The sequence below is a fragment of the Lonchura striata genome, chromosome 1A (genome assembly GCF_050655825.1).
Source record: "Lonchura striata isolate lonStrDom1 chromosome 1A, ASM5065582v1, whole genome shotgun sequence".
Lineage (NCBI taxonomy): Eukaryota > Metazoa > Chordata > Aves > Passeriformes > Estrildidae > Lonchura > Lonchura striata.
Genome location: NC_140741.1, coordinates 6,131,861 through 6,148,310, shown reverse-complemented (window position 1 = coordinate 6,148,310; position 16,450 = coordinate 6,131,861). Strand labels below are relative to the sequence as shown.

General features: G+C 40.7%; 1 long non-coding RNA gene across 7 annotated transcripts in view; it reads right to left on the bottom strand.

Moving 5' to 3' along the window:
• The window catches only part of LOC110473196 (uncharacterized), a 43,720-nt gene that overhangs the window by 12,908 nt on the left and 14,362 nt on the right, over positions 1-16,450 (bottom strand). For all 7 annotated transcript variants that reach the window (XR_014951847.1, XR_014951846.1, XR_014951844.1 and 4 more), the window contains 6 exons: positions 10,619-10,672; positions 9,168-9,369; positions 8,919-8,985; positions 3,776-3,839; positions 2,169-2,319; positions 5-167 (listed from right to left, as the gene is read on the bottom strand). This is a non-coding gene — a long non-coding RNA (uncharacterized LOC110473196). The remainder of the gene's footprint in view (positions 1-4; positions 168-2,168; positions 2,320-3,775; positions 3,840-8,918; positions 8,986-9,167; positions 9,370-10,618; positions 10,673-16,450) is intronic.

The following is a 16,450-nucleotide window of genomic DNA, read 5'->3' as shown; positions in this document are numbered from 1 at the left end:
TGACCTGCTGCGGGGTGAGTAATTGCTCAGTAATTAAAGCTCCAAAGACCGTTTTATAATTTTCAGTCCTTCACTGGCACTGGTGCAGCCTTGCTTCCTGCTCCAACACTGATGTAGAGGTGATAATTATCTGCAGGACTGTTTTCTAGCTCTCCAGACAAGAGGTGCTGGTTAAAAAAAGTGCATGTCAAATAGCAGGCATGTCTTAGAAAGGCATTAAAGGAATTATCAAAATACACGTCAACATCTGGATCGATTCAGGATTATTTCTGGTTATACATGCCAGAGAATTGCTGGGTTCTAAAAACAATTGAATCTAAAATGGTTATCCTGAGGAAAGGCAAGGAAAAATCCCAAACACTTTACACATATATGTGCTTGTATAGTCCTGGTTTTTACACTGCCAATACAAATAATTAAAGCAGAGATGGGTGTTGTTGGCAGTCCCAAATATTTAGGATCAATATAACAATAAGGAGTGTATAATGCCACTTTGGGTCAATAATTCTACTTGATGTGGCCAAAAGCCACGTCCTTCTGTAAGTAAAATAACTCACTTGTTTGTTGCATAGGCCAAGGATACCCTGAGTCGATCCGTATCTAATATTGATATATTTGACAGAATTATGGAATAATACTAAAAAAAAACCTACCTGGTTTTTACTCATTCTGTCAAGATCTGACAGCTGTGTCAGCCTCAGGAGACCACTGAGTCCATTTGGCACAAGGCATGGAGAATTGCAGTGGATTATTTGGGGCTCAGCTGCAGAGCTGAGGAGTCTTCCTGCTTTCAGGAATATAGGATACAGCAGCTCCATGGGAGCTGGGGGTAGGACACCTTCAGGGTGACCAAGGCAACCACATGCTCTATTTATCTCTCTTGAGTTTTCAAACCACTGATAGAAAAAATTGGTAATGGTTTTGGACCAAGTAAACTATACCGAGTGATGTGGAGCACTCCAAAAGGCAAAAGCCAAAAATCAGTGAATATTTGATCAGGATGCAGAATTTTGCTGCTCAAGTTAAGGCCATGCATTCACCCTCGTATCTTTCTTTCCCACCACCCAAAAAGGGCAGTTACACCAAATTAGCAGGAGACACACTAATAGAATAGAACAGAGTGTAAGGAGTAAATAAACAAGTCCTTTGTACCTCAGTTAGATGGTCCCATAATGAAATTTAGTTAGGACTGGTGATCTCACTGGAATACTCTGGGCAGTCTAAAGGGGGTGACATGCAAGATCATGCTGAGCTAAATTGTCACTTTACCCATTGTCAGTGTATGTTACCTTGCTCTTGCAGCCACCCTAGTGATGCTGCAGTCAGACAAGGTGTCACTTCTTCACTGGGTTGCTTCATTGAGGCTGCATAAGTTTATATTTTTTCCACAGCTACTTGAAAACCACCATTCTTTTGAATAATGTGGTGCACTTAGTATTAATTTGATACAGTGTAAGTTACAGGTACTAGAATGCAAGGAAATTGCCTTGAACAATTAAAAGATGTCTTTCAGCTGAAAACAAACTTAAGATTGCTCTTAAGCTCTTAAGCTCAGTACCAAACTTGCAGAAAGTGCAGGGTAGCAGAAAGCAGCAGAGCACAGCAGTAAATCTGCAAAACCATTAGTCTTCTAGACAGCTGTTACAAATACAGCAGAAACTTATGGATCTACATAATCTCAAATGTAAAAAGTCATACCTATCATTCAGAGGAGTGCTTTACAACCATTAATTAAACCTCATGACACTGCAGGGAGTTGGTAAAATGCTAATGCCAGTTTGGCAGATGTGTAAATTAGCCTATTTATCATTCAATATTTGAATGTACTTCACATCCAAGGGAAACTGAACTGGAACCTTTTTATCTATTGATTTTCCTATGCTAGAGGATATGCATGATATCTCAAGAGATTTGGAGAAGGAACATTGTTTTAAAATGAAATTATTTGGAATAATAGAGCCTCTTTAATTTCCTACCTTTCCACAACAAAATTTAAAATAAATACTCTCCTTCTACTGTACCTAACACTTCAGAAAAAAACAGATACAAGTTGAGGAAGGTACAAAATAAGTTACTATTTCTCTGTTTTATTTCCCTACTCAATATTCTCAAGGATCCTTTTTCTGTAGAGATCATTAAAGATAAGTGTGACTAAATTATCAACTTACTTTCAAGTCAACCCATTCCTAGAAGCAAGGAAGCAGCACTAGGGGCACAACACCACATGACTTGTGATTTCCAAGGAGGAGGGAAAGGCAGATGAGAAGTAAGCAGATGCTTGATTTTCAGATAATTTAGAAAACCTTAGGTCCATTTGCTCTGGAAGACAAATTTAGTTAATGCTTTAAGCTTTCAAAAGATGAGGCACATTGGAAGAACACATAGAATGAAATACTTGTTGTGAAGCCTTAGTAGCACACTTTGTGAAGGGTAATTTAAGATGTCTGGCCTCTGAAGTCAATAGACACTTGAAAGGACTGGTGGTATCTCTAGCATATGGCACTTTTCAGAAGTGTTATGGAAGGCCTGACCTTGTAATTTGGTGGGCAGGAAAGCAGCTGAAGCTGAGTGGTCTTGAGGCTTTCAGCTCTCTGCCCACTTTCCATCTGTTTCAAAAATCAGGACCTAGCAAAAAATACATTGCAGAATAACCACAATACTGGTCACACAAACTTATATAGTGTCTCCCCATCGAGCTGTACCCTTTGTTGGTTGTAAAACCTTTGGAAAACATGGCAGATGCTGAACAGGTAGCTGAAAGGGACAATGTAATGACCTGGCAAAGCTGTAGGAGCCTGAATATGATTGCTAGTAACATTACAGCTATACAACTTACTAAGCCAGGGGTAATCAGATCTCCTCCTACGGGCAGAAAGCCGAGTCCTGCACTGCAGAGAGATGCTTACCTCAGTTCTCTCCATCTTTAGTTAGTCATGCTTTGGCTACGTAAACTCATCCAACTTCCTTTGAAGCATCATGTCCTGACAGCTGCCAGGAACAGGATATCTGACCTGATAGGTATAGCAAATCCTAAATTCCTGGAAAAGGTCTCCTTTGAGCATACTCTTTGGTATTTCCTTTCCTATGGGAATGGGCAGAACTGTCAGCCTCCTTGGAAACTGCAATTAATCCAAGGTGAGGAGCTCATTGCTGCAACAAAGATGCAGACAAAATAGGGGTTTTTCTCTCAACATGTCTACTATTCAAACATTCTGGTCAAGCCACATTCAGCAAGTTCAGCTTTGAGCTTGAAGCCAGGTGCTGGAGCTGTGCTCCAAGGCTGTGCTCCTACTAAAAAGTACTGTGCTAAATAAATATCTGATATATCTGGGACTTATTCCCTGAAAGGATCACGAAGTGTTTTGCATGCTATATATAGGAATCACTTCATCTACCACCAAAATGTGGTTACATATGAAGTGAAAGGGAGGGCAGAGAACAGAAACACTGCAGCTATGATGTGAAAAATAGATCAGCTAATTTTAAAGGCAGATGAATTTCTTGAGCCTGAATCAGGTCCTTTGAATCTATTTAACAGAAAACATCAGAAATATCTTCATTGATGCCCTGTTGTCAGGTTCTTGGCTCCCCATTACTGCTGAAACACAGTGGTCCTATGTTTCTGTGGCCCGACTTGAATTCAGGCACTGATGTACATTTTGCACTTTAATCAATATATGATTTTAAATATAATCATGAATACCAGGAGGACCTGCCACAATTCCAAACTCTGGAGAAAAAAGCAGCAAAGAAGGAAAGATTGTTAATAAATTACCTGACAACAGCCATCCCTGTAGTTCACCGGAACAGTGACTAATGCATTCACCCTCCCAGCAATCCTGAAAAATAGAGATCATCAGTTACACTGAGGAGGAACCAAAGGCTCAGAAAGACTCACACCCTCCATGCCCAGCAGCTGTTCTTCCTCTTAGATCACTGTATCAAAGTCCCATCAATGTCTCTAGGCAGTGGCTGAGGATCATCCTGTCTCCCTGGGGACTGGACAGGCGCCACCAGAGTCCGGGACCTAAAGCACTCCCAGGATCATGGACCAGGATTGACAGTTTGGTGGCTTCTTCCAGCTGTTGCTGTGGGAATTAAGTGTATTCTGGGGCATTTTCCTAACTACTACTAGGCTGTGCCCAATCTTTCAGTTTGTGTTTATCACTGACCATGGAGGTGGAGCTTTCCTCTTGGCTCTTCCCTAATGCCACACCATCCATCTCTCCCTGGGCCTCTAACCCTGATCTTTGGCTCAAGGCACCTCCAAAGCAGAGAGAGCAATGTTAGAGCTGGAGAAGGAACCCAGTGCCTCACCAGAGTCTGACATTACCAGTTATTCAAATTGCATCATCCATCTTCTACCTATAGCCAGGTTCCAAAGCAACTACACAGCTCACAACTCTGGGAGCCAGTTCTGGAGCTTTTCACCTCAAGGTTACGGGTTCAGCCTCCCTTGGTTATGATTGTAAGCCACTTTTGGGTGTTTCCCTGACTTGTGTGTTCATTGCAAGGCACTTACCTCTACCTCTCTCCACCTCTCACCTCTTTCATCAGATTTTTTTTAATCAAGCCCATTGTTTGGATGGATAAATTAAAAAGGATACGAAGAAAATATCTGTATGTGGCAAAAATGCACTAGAATTTTTAATGCTTTTACTTTCAACAGAATTTTGAGGGACATAAAAATACAAAATATTCCTCTTGCTTTTTCCTAAGTAGACAGGGTTGAACAAACCAAATCTAGCACTGTGCTGCATAGAAATGACCATGAGGTGAGCAAGATCCCATCTCCTGGAGATAGCAAAAAAAGATGTCAAGTCAGTGAACCTGTGAGAATAGCGTAAAACCCCCAGTCTCACTAGGAACATAGAATTTGCCACCCCTGGATCAATTAAAAGACTCCTCACGAGAGCGGTATTTTTGCAAATACATGGAGTAAAAGAGCTGAGTAAACTTATTTAGGATGTCTCCTGTGAAGGGAAATTCAGAGGCAGACTGATATCTATTTCAGGATAGTATGAAAGAAATGTATGCTGCTCCTTTACAATGAGACACCTCTTCTGTAGATAAAGCTAACAGTTAGACATTATGAATTTGCTTGCATTCAAAAAAATCCCAAACAATCAACCAATAAAAAAACCACCAACCAACCCCCCCAAAAAAGCAAACAAACCCCCTCCCCACCCAAAAAAAACCCCCCAAAAAAACCCCCAAACCCACCCCACCAAAACCAATCAATGTGAAAATCATCTTTTCTCTGAAGGTACATTTAAATTTTTTTCCAAAGTTCAGCTTTCAGGGTCATGCAAGGATGTGAAAAAAAAAAATAAATCTCAACTTCCACTTTGAAAAGAGAAAAAGCAAAATGCTTTTAGCCCCTGTGACAAAGATTTTGAAAATAGAGATAATAAAGTCTCACAAGGCAGAAAACAAGCAAAAAATCTTATTTGTATTATTTTAAAACTTTTAAAACTTTTTTAAGCCAATAACATAATTAGGGGGCAGGGTGGATGTCTGCTCCATGATATTTGAATGCCTGGTTTGGAAATACTGGATTTTATAGTATTATTCTCTACTTATTTTATAGTTTTAGTATTGAGTACTAAAATTCCAAGTTTCAGTGGAGTAGAATGATTTCTTCTTCTGAGGTGATAAATCCCTGAAAATAATGGAAATACCAACAGAATGTAGCTGCACTGTCTGAAAAGAGTCACCCTGATTTTTAGTTTCTAATTAAAAACATATTTCTTTCAAAATTGGCTCTTACATAACTTGCAAATCATTTTGGTGGCAGCTCAGAGGGAAATAAGGGAAATGTTGATCTTGGCAAGCTTGACCTTGGCAAGAAAAAAAGAATTTTCATCTGAACTTCGAATTCTTAAAACCTCTTAATCCAAACAATATATATACTGGGTCAAAGAGCTCATTAAAAGAAGAAAAAGCAAGTTTGTTAGAAGAATGAGCAAGTTTAAAGTCGCAAAGAAATTGTCAGGTATTCTGCTGCCTCCCTGTGGAAGCTGGGATGCTTTAACTAGAATACCTTTTGAAACCAGAATCGAGTGCAACAGCATTTTTAGTTTAAACTAATTTGCAAGAGCATTTCTAATTATCTGCTGGGTTTAAAAGCACAAACAATGCACGGGAGCTAAACAGATGGATGTTGTTGAAGTATGTGGATGGGGGGATGGCCATGAAGGTGCTGTGGGCGCTGTACAGGTCCCGAGGGCTGTACCTGCTGCTGGTCTGGTGGCTAAGACTGTGCTTTGAGTCATCAAGTAACCACACATTCCCACTACTCCTATACTAAGCTCAAAAGGAAAAAAAAAGAAAAAGTTAATTTTCTACTGTTTTAGCCCCAAACCTGCTCTCTAGTTAGTGCAGGTAGGGAAGCAGCAAAGTGTTGCCAGTGAGTTCGATTGCTCTGTAAATTGAGCTTCCACTTTGGGTCTTCCTCGCCCATATGGAACACAGCCACGTGTGCTTCTCTTCTGTGCCACTACTGAGGATAAAGTGTGGGGGTAAATAAATGATCCTTCACTGAGCTGGGAAAATACAGAAGACAGTAGCAAGCCAAGGCATTCTGGAAAAGGCTCTTGTAGGGAGGGAAACCCTGGAGAGAGCAGCACAGGGGACTGTGCAGGGAGATGGGGAAGCAGTGGCACTCCTTGGCCAGCAGCAGAGGAGAGATGAGCCAGTGCTGACTCAGCAGGCAGTGCCTGCCAGAATAAGGTCATGTCAGGGTCAGCACTGCCCTGCCCGCCCTTCTCCAGCACTGAAAGCACTGATCAGATCTTTGCTGTTGCTCCTCGTCTCATATTTCTACTTCCCAAATTCCTTCAGCAGCTGGCACTCACAGCTATGTGATCCAGGTGCAATGGAGCCTATTCTGGCATTTCTATTAAAGAAGAGATGGTGATCTGATTCCATCTCCTCTGAGCCACCTGAGCAAGCTAAACCACCCTCTGGAGATGCACTGCTCCTTACTTAAGAATTGAATTACATTCAGGGGGAGGGGTGGGAGAAGCATTCCTCTAGAGATTATAAAGGAAACTCAGGAGAGCTTCTTCATTTATGTGCTTAGAATTATACAGCATTAATAACAACTGCATGAGCACAGACTGGGTGTTCAGCCTACCAGCTCATTGAACATATCCAGGACAAGCTACCACTGATTGCTTTGGCTTCTCTGGGGCACTTTCCCAGGAATCACAATAAGATGAGTGCACAAGAATGTGGGTTTAGTGGGGATTTGTGTCATTTGTCTTCTACAAAGTGGACAGTGTCATCTCCAGGCTCAGGCCAGCATAGACTGTGAGATCACCACATTCAAGCTCTACAAAAGATCTCAATGAAGCCACCAAAACTGCAGAAAGCCACAGCATATCACCTGCCAACAGGTGATGAAATATAATTACGATTAGGTTTTCCCAGCTATAATTCCCCCAGACATTTTCTGTCACATCTTTCTCATATGGCTTTAAACATATCAGGTCATGCCTAGTCCATTGAGAAATAACACAGCAGGACATCACTGAGCTTGGAAGATTCTTATGGAGATATCTGAGCAATCCACCTGAAAGAGTAGCTTAATCTTCAAATAATCACAGTATTTTGTTTTATTAGCATTAAATATTGCCACAGGCTGAAAAATTATCAACTCCTAAAAATATAAGATTGCTTTTTTTGACACAAAGAGCCTCAATCTGTACATAACTGTCATATTTCTGACCACACTGATGAGCAAACATTAATTCCCGATTTGCTTCTCCCTTACTCTGCTCCCTTTTTCATTCCTGTGAGGGTGGCATAGCCTTGTTTTGTTCAGGATGGCCTCATGTCTAGGGCTGACCTGGACAGTCCTGGAACACAGACTTTACCTACAAACCACAGCCCCACTGAGTTCCTAATATCAGAAAGGGCCAGGAGGACACTGGATCTCACCTGATTTATACCCTACCAATGTGAATTTTCTCATGCAGACCAGATGTAAGTTGAGCAAGAAACAGCAGCACCAGCAACGGCTCCATTTTCCACTTCATATAACTATGGAAGCTCGTTGGCAAGATTTTTGTTCCTGCTAAATTTCTCACTTTTTTCCCTGCCTCTGTTGAAACTCTGAGAGAAAATTTCAGTTTTCAGAATTTTGACTAAAAAAGTGAAACAACTTAAAAGAAAACCCAGCAGACACTTTAGGGAAAGGGAAAATAATTTGTAACCCTAAGAAAAACGCTACTTTAATCCCCAGTACCACCTTTGAAACAAAACACTTCTGCTATTTGCTGCCTTGCATTCCTGTCCTTCTCATGAGAAGAAATATTAAAAAAAAAGATTTTTGGAGGGATTTATTTCAGTTCTGTGATCTCTAAACCCCTTCTTCTCAAAGAAAAGGGCACAGAACTCAAAATAAGAGTGTGTGGGAAGAAATGTTCTGTAACCATCTTCTTCCATGGAATAAAAAGGACAATGTAAGTAAGGAGAAAGAATCCCTCTCATTTACTTATTTCTCATCCATTCTCCATTAAAAAAATAGATGGAACACCTTTCAAGTAAAACAAAGCAGGCAATTCACTTCTCCAAGGGAAAATATAAATTATGGAGAAAAATAGGTTTGGTGCTTTCTGTTCTTTATGCCGTTTTTCATCTGTGGGTAAGGAATAAGAATGGGAAAGTTCTACAAAGGCAGGAATAAAAAAAAATGACTCTTTTGAATGAGTCAACTGTTCCTGTTTCTTTCTTTTTTTCTTCTAAAGAGCCTCCAACACTGTCTCAAAACCTTAAAAAATTCCATAAAGTATTTACCTTTTAATACATCACTTCTGAGGCCACACCAGTGATTAATGAATGACCTGGAAGATGCCACCCAGTAATGGATCAATAGATCGAGTGAGCAATTTGTGTTGCTATTTTCTACCTACCTACTCATCACTGTCTGGACACAGGTGTTTCTTCAGTCTCAGGTTGCACTCTGCTTAGCACTTTCACCTAAATATTAAAAATATGGGGCATAAGGATTGAGAACTTGGTAGAGTGTAGAGATGAGCTACTACAAGTGTGTGTGGTGTGGTCTTCAGCAGAAATACTTCGGTGCACCTTTAAGGTTTCCAGAGCTGAGGATCTGAGCAGTGTCACCATCCCCTTCACTGTCCCAGCTACAACATGGTTACCTGAAGAGTTCAAACAAAGGATCCACGTATTTCCTTTCTTTGGAAACAGGACAAGTTCCTACAGGACTTCTTTCCACAAGGCCCTATTCCCATATAGGATAATCTGTTGGATCCCAGCTGAGCACAGAGCCCACAGTTCAGGCAAACACCCAACCACACATCTGTGGGAAAATGTCTGAAGCAGGCAGATTTTCCAGTTACCCTGAAAGAAAAAGGGAGAAACATGTTCGGGCTGTAGCCTGTGTGCCATACCGTTAATATCTTTTGTGAGGGAAAGGAAATAGCTCCGTTTCTTGCTTTGCCTACATGGGTGATTTACTTGGAGACCTTCTCGGTCCCATCAGTTTTTAGCTAAGTGGCACTTGAGCAATCGGGATGAGCACAACTATCCCGTGGAGGAAACTTCAGGAAAGCACGGGGCAGGGACTGCAGGCTCTCCCTGCAGGGCTGCCAAAGCCAGGAGAGGATGGACAGCAGAGCTGCGGGAACTGGCGCTTCTGGCGACTGATCCTGGAATCAGTAAGGCTGGAAAAGACCTCCCGGGTCATCGAGTCCAACCAGCAGCCTCACATCAACAGCACCACCAAAGCACACCCCGAATTAAATGAATAAGGTGGATGTGTTACCGAAAACCCATGGGAATCTGCTTGCAGATAGGGCCAGGAACTTGCAGATGGGGAGCTAATGGAAGAAACTGAGTTATAGAAAATGTTGCTGATTGACACACAGAGTCCTGCTTAGCCAAGGCTGAGTAAAATTCCTGAACTTGGAGAAAAAGAACAACGGCTTAATAGAATTATGGATAGTGTTTTGTTATAAGAAGCGGGGGGAAAAAAAGGGACAGGTGCATATTAGAGGGGGGTACAGAGTAGGTGATTTGGGAAATCTGTGCTTTCCAAGTACCTCAGCCAGCAGGGAAAGGAAGAGAGTGACATGTCTGGGAAATTAGGATGCCCCAACAGTTTGAGAGACCCTCCCTTTATTCAAATATTACAGGACTCCCCTGCCTTCCTTTTGAACATGGTGAATTTTACCGCACACTAAGCGCCGCATCCACGAGTTTCTGGAACACTCCGACAGGTGGCAAATCAAACCTTTCCTCGGGCAGCCTGTGCCAACAGGCGAAGGGAAATTTTTCACGGGAAGAAAGATGGAAATGAGCGCTCCTGAGGGCACCGCGGGCGGCTTTTCCTGAGGGAAAGGTCCCGGGAGCGCCGAGGGGAGGCGGCCGCCAGGGGGCGCCACCGCCCCGCCCGCGCCGCCTCAGGAGCCGCCGCGGCCCCGCCAGAATAGCGCGGAAAAAAAAAAAAAAATTAAATCAAAACAATCTTTTAATGACAGAGCTGCTTCCAGCGGGGAGGGAAGCGAAAAGAACGGAAAAAAATGAACTTAATATGCGGGGGGGAAAGCGAGTAAAAACCGAAATATGAAAGGAAACTGCAGGTCGATACCTCACGGGAAACGCCTTCCCAATATCCTTCTCCGGACGAAATATTTTTAACAGCCTGTTAAGCAAAACAAAACAAAAAAATCTTAAATAACATGTTTTAAACAACATTTTTTAAAAAAAACACATTCTTATTTTTTCCCAGGTACTAGGAAGAACGTGTGAATGCGAGCGCTCCCCAAGTCGTTGTTGTGATGCAGAAGAATTTAATCTTTTAATTCAAAAACCATGATGAATAGCTGCTTCTGAGTTCTGATTGAAACAGCTCCTTGTTCGTGCTTTAATAATTAAAAAAAAGGATATTTTGTCATCTCAGTCTAAAAAAAAAATAAAGGATATCTATGAGTACTACTGACTTGCTTTCAAATAATAGGAGTAATATACAGAGAAATGAAACAGCTGAAAAGTCAAGCCTGCAAAGCACATCCTTACTTTTTTCTCCTGGAGTGAAAAGGATGACTTCACTCATTAAGTATTGATTTAAATGAAATGGATTTGAGTTTAATGAACAAAATTAGTTTGTTTTTTTTTAAAGTAGTTCTTAAACAGCAAATTTCTGGCCAGCTCTGCGAGTTCCACTCTATCAGCAATAGCCTGGAATTTTCTCAGTTTCAGGGACTGTTCCTTTATTACTTAACGCTTTTGAGACTCTGTTTCTCTCTACCTAGATAAGAATGCCTTAATTATAGTTATTCTGCAGAGAGTGGTAGAATACAGGTTTCTGTGCCCACACTTGCTCTCAGCAATGCTACTTTTAATGACCTTAAACCATGCTACAGAGAGTAGCCACTAAATTCTACCTAAAATTGTTTGGAATTTTTTTTGTTCCTTTTCTGAAGTAAAATTATGTTTCAGATAGGAAAAAAATAATGTTGCCAGGGGAAAAAAAAAAAAAAAAATCATTAAATGCACTGATTTTTCAGCACGATCCTAAAGAATTCTCCAAGAGGTTTAAACAACTGAGCTGAATGAGTTCCTTATCTTCTCTCATTCCTTTTAAACAAACACATACCTCAAACAAAAGAGTATCTGCCTTAAGGAAATACTAAAGAGAAACTGCCTGGTTTTAATTTGCCTTTGATTTTCAAACCTTTAGAATTTCTACATTCAAACAGTTTTCTGCTATCACAAAAACTGAAACACGGCCATTTTTTAGGCGGAGGTATAATCCCAATTCCAGCAAGGAAGATGCTGCACATTGTGATGGATGGCAAGAGAGCAAACCTGGGGCTCACACAGTGGGAAGAGGATCAGGGATGTTCTCCATTGCCAGTGGGGAAGGGGCAAAACCGAAGGAGACACAAAGGGCACAGCCCAGTGTCCCCAGAGTCACCACAGTGTCCCCAGAGTCGCACATGGGCAACTTCAAGCTGAAGGAGATGGCCCTGATCTACCTTTTGCTTCTTGGCTACCAATTATGAAACCACCCTCAAACTTTGCAGGTATTTGTACAAGACCTGCTGTTTTCAAGCGGGCTGGGGACCACTGCTCAGCAGAAATTAATACATTATTTAATTCGGAAAGCATATTAAATTCCTTTTTTAGTTCATTACATTTCACTCCCCAGTGAAAGCAGCCCTGTCATTACAAGTAAGATTGCTTTGATATTTACCTGAGCTCAAAAAAAATGCCATTTCTCAATCTTACTGAAGACGACAAGTAATAATTAAGAGGGGGAACACTGTCTGAGGAATAAAGGATAATAACAAAGGCAGCATTGCATCTGTTGTTAAAATACTGCAATAAAATAAGACTAGGCATGTACCATCCCATTTTCTCTTACAAAGGGTATGGATTGAAGGCTGATTAATATCTTGTATTGGAATTACCACCAGCTTTTTAAAATGAATGTTCTTGCCAGGTCAGGTTTGGGAGGTGAAAGGAATATATTTATTTTTAAATTTCTGTCACAACAAAGTTAAAATAGCGCAGGTATGTACATGTGCACTTTGTAGTAACTCACATATTGCACTGTTCCAATAAGGATGCACATCCATTAGGGATCAGGGGAGGCAGCAGGGCAGAAAGCAAACCCTGGCATGATGTTCCAGGTACAGGGTGAGCACAGGGTTCCTCCTCTGTGGCTCTGTTCACCCCTCATCATTTGCCACAGCTGTTTTGTCATGAACTCTGCAGACGCAGAAACCCTTCCTTCCCCTGAGCACAGAGTGCCTAGAGGTGGAGTTTTGATATCAGCCTAGGCTTCCATGCCCTACTCTAAAGCAAATAATAAATTAAAAGCTTATTGTGCCTTCATGCTGAAGACAGCACCTCAAAAACAATTGTGTTAAATGGAAAACAATCTCTCTCATTTTATCTCTGTCTTCTTTTGTTCTGCCAAAGCCACAAACAAAGCAGGAAAGAGAAAGATAAAAAGAGCACATTTAGTCTTGCACTCCTAGTAGGGCTTTGATGACAACCACACACAGTGGATTATATATACTTCATTTCCCAGCTAATAACACGAACTATTCATTCCTTTCCAACAGACTACACATTCCAAAAATATTTCATGTATGTTTAATATGCTGATTATTTCCTCCATCATTTTACTAAAGGCAAATTAAATAGACCTAATGATCCCTCCCAGTTCTATAATCCCTTTCATCCAAAGGTCCTAAGGCACACTACAGTTGTTAATTTGCCATGAAAAACACCCTGCCATATAGCTGTGCTAATAAATTATTTTGGTAGCTGAATCTAATATACATTTGGCTTCAGTATGACCCATACACTTTCAGCTTTAAGGAAAGGAAAAACATTCCTTTTCAAGTGAAAGGAAACATTTTGTTTGACCTGAAGTGCTTTATTTCTGAAGAATGAAGATTTGGAAAGACGTGGCCAGATTCATAAGGAAAGTTGTTCAAATGAAGTTGAGGTTATTATTTGGCCTTGTATAGTTTAATGGTTAGGACAGTTTTGAAGAAAAAAGTATGAAAAGGGATTTAAAGACAGGTCTATTTCAAAAAATCATCATCTCTCTAGTTAGGACTTTTCCTGGAAAGCAGAGAATCCATAAAGCTCTCCAGAATCCAGCATCAAAGGTATAAACCTGGGTTTACCTCACAGGGACTTGAGGTACAAGACAAAGTTTAAGGGCACATCTGAGCATTGCTTAGAAATCCTTCATGTAGCAACTCAAATCTCCAATTTAGATATATTTTTCCCTCTCCCAGTAGTTTGTTTATTCCCCTTTTTCATCCTCCCCCCTAGAATTACTTTTTCAGGGGAAAAAAGCTTATTTATTCTATTCTTCATTCAGTTCCCTTTTTGTCAAAGTAAATCAAGGCTTAAGATTGTGTGACTCAAAACAAGTCATAAACCGCTGAACTCTAATGTTAATTTCAGTGAAAGTTGCATGACATCCAGAATCACTTACTGGTGGAACTGAGTCTAGACCAGAGAATCTTCCTTTGTGATGACCTTGCTACAGCAGATGCCCCAGCAGCTGCAGAATTAACAAGTCTAGGGGTTTTTTATATTTCCTTTTTAGATAGTGATAAGCACAATTCACTTCATAGATGTTCTTTTACGCAGTTTAAGATTGTGGGAAGTAATGAAACAAAATTAAGGAGAGTAATTAGGAAAAAAATTAACAAATAACAAGTTTAGGAAGCTGGAAATCATTGCCTAATATACACGCAGAATGTAACAGGAATTTTTTAGACAAAGCACCCAACTTCGTAAAATATTCTGACAAAGCATCCCCTTAGTAGATTTAATTTCAGCATGTTTGCAACATGTTTAATGACATTTTCCTCTCAGATGCTATTGCTTTGTGATTTGGGTCTCTTGAAGATTAATTTATCTTCTATTTTCTTGCTCCAGATCCATAATTAGGGTCCTTCTATTAATCTGGGCATAGTGCAAGTGCTGAGAAAGAATTAGAGCATGGTCCATGGAGCTTACAGGGACACTGCAACTCCATCTTGTTTTCTTCTTTTACCCTGAATTTTAAGTACCTCACTTGTTATTGCTCAGATTTAGACAAACCTAGCTCTAATTCATTACATTGACAGTAAAATCCTAAACATGAAGGTTACAGTGTGAGCACAGACCTCATTTTGCAGTGTCCCATTACAAGTCATGCATTCTTAGTGCAAGTATGCTTTAGCTAAAGCCCTAACACCCCCAGATATCAAAAGGATATTTTCATGTCACTGTATTTTCATTCACTTTAGAGGAATAACTCAAATCTTTCCTGCTTCAGCACACTGAGCTCTTGTCTTTTAAAGGATTTGCATCACTAAAACTAAGTGGAGATTCTTCCAACTTCCAGACCTATTTCAACAGCTACAGGTGTGGCTCTCACCCCATTTTGCTTTGTGGTTTGAATAACATACAGCCCTATTTGTGAATTTGCCTGCCCACACACCAATGACTGAACTGAGAGCTTGCCACTGTCCAAAATGCAGATACAGATGTGACCTCTGCCACCACAGCTTTGTTCTTTCAAGAAAGCCAATAGAACTGAGAGAAGTATCCAGCTTCTCCATCTATACACATTGGTACAGAACTATTTTCAACCTTCTCATGCCAAGTTAAAATAGCCTCAAACCCACAAACTTGTGGAGCTCCTTGAAAGCGGTTTACATACCTTATTTTATATGTTCACAAGATACAGACACTTGGTATTTTTGCAGGCAATAATCTGAACTACAAAAATCAGGAGGAAATCTCATGCCACCTGTAACCTTAAACCCAGGGAAACTTAAGGGAGTGCTGGTATAAGAATGCATTACACCCAATGAAAGCAGTAGGAAGTGAGACAACGTTATCAGGTATGTCAGTGAGGGGAGACAAACATGGTGTGTAACAATAAAACAGATATATATCATGTCCACAAACATGAAATGCTTCTTTCTAGGGTTTTCACTCATGCAATCTCATTATCAGTATGCACATGCCCATCTATCTCTCCCAGAGTACCTCCAACAAGACATTAACAATTTTTAATAAATTTTCCAGACAGCAAGGGTTCCAGACAAACCAATTTTTTCAATCAATACTGAATTAAGTGACCAGAAACATTACAACTAGCTCTGCTGAGGAAAAGAGGGTTATTTAGTTTAGGATATTTTTAGAGGTCAAGGATCCACATGTGCAAGACTGACCATGCAAACATTTGAACCATGACAAAATTTTCAGTCAGAGATTGCTCTTCCTTGAGACAGCACAGTGAACAATAAGATGTACATCCCCATACAGCACCAGCCTAATTTTGATATTTAAACTCTGGACTGTTTATTTTGGACATTTAACAGCAAGGTTCAGAAGAACCTGAGAAAATTACTGCAGTGCTGCTGATAAGTAAGGCTGCAAGACACAACATCAAGCACAATGTTCACAATGTTCCAGGCACAAGGGTTTGGTTTAAGAGAGAAGGGAAGGAGGCTAGTCCATACCAGTTTGTAGAAGCAGGGTGTTTGCTGGGTTCAAGCCGATAGAAATGTCACCAGACAGGCACCGAGTACTGAAAGGCAACTGATGACGTTCTGCTCAGTGTGAAAAGCTGATGCAACAATTTAAAAGTGGAGAGGGAAAGAGAGACTGAGCTTTGAGACTGACATCCAAGGACTGCTTGTTCAAGCTAAGCCACTAGAAGCCACAAAGTTGCTGCTGTAAAGCCAAAGGAGAACAGATTGTAGTATCTATGACATAAGACACAGTATGGCAAGGACCTCTATTTTAACAAGAGAAGAAGCCAGTCATGTTTTGAAGAAATATTTGGCAGAGTGGGGAAGAAAAGGAGAGAGGTGTCAGACCATGCCTCTCAAGTTGTGAACCCCTTAGACTTGTTTGGCTTCAGCCTGCTTGTTATCCTCTCTCTGCATAT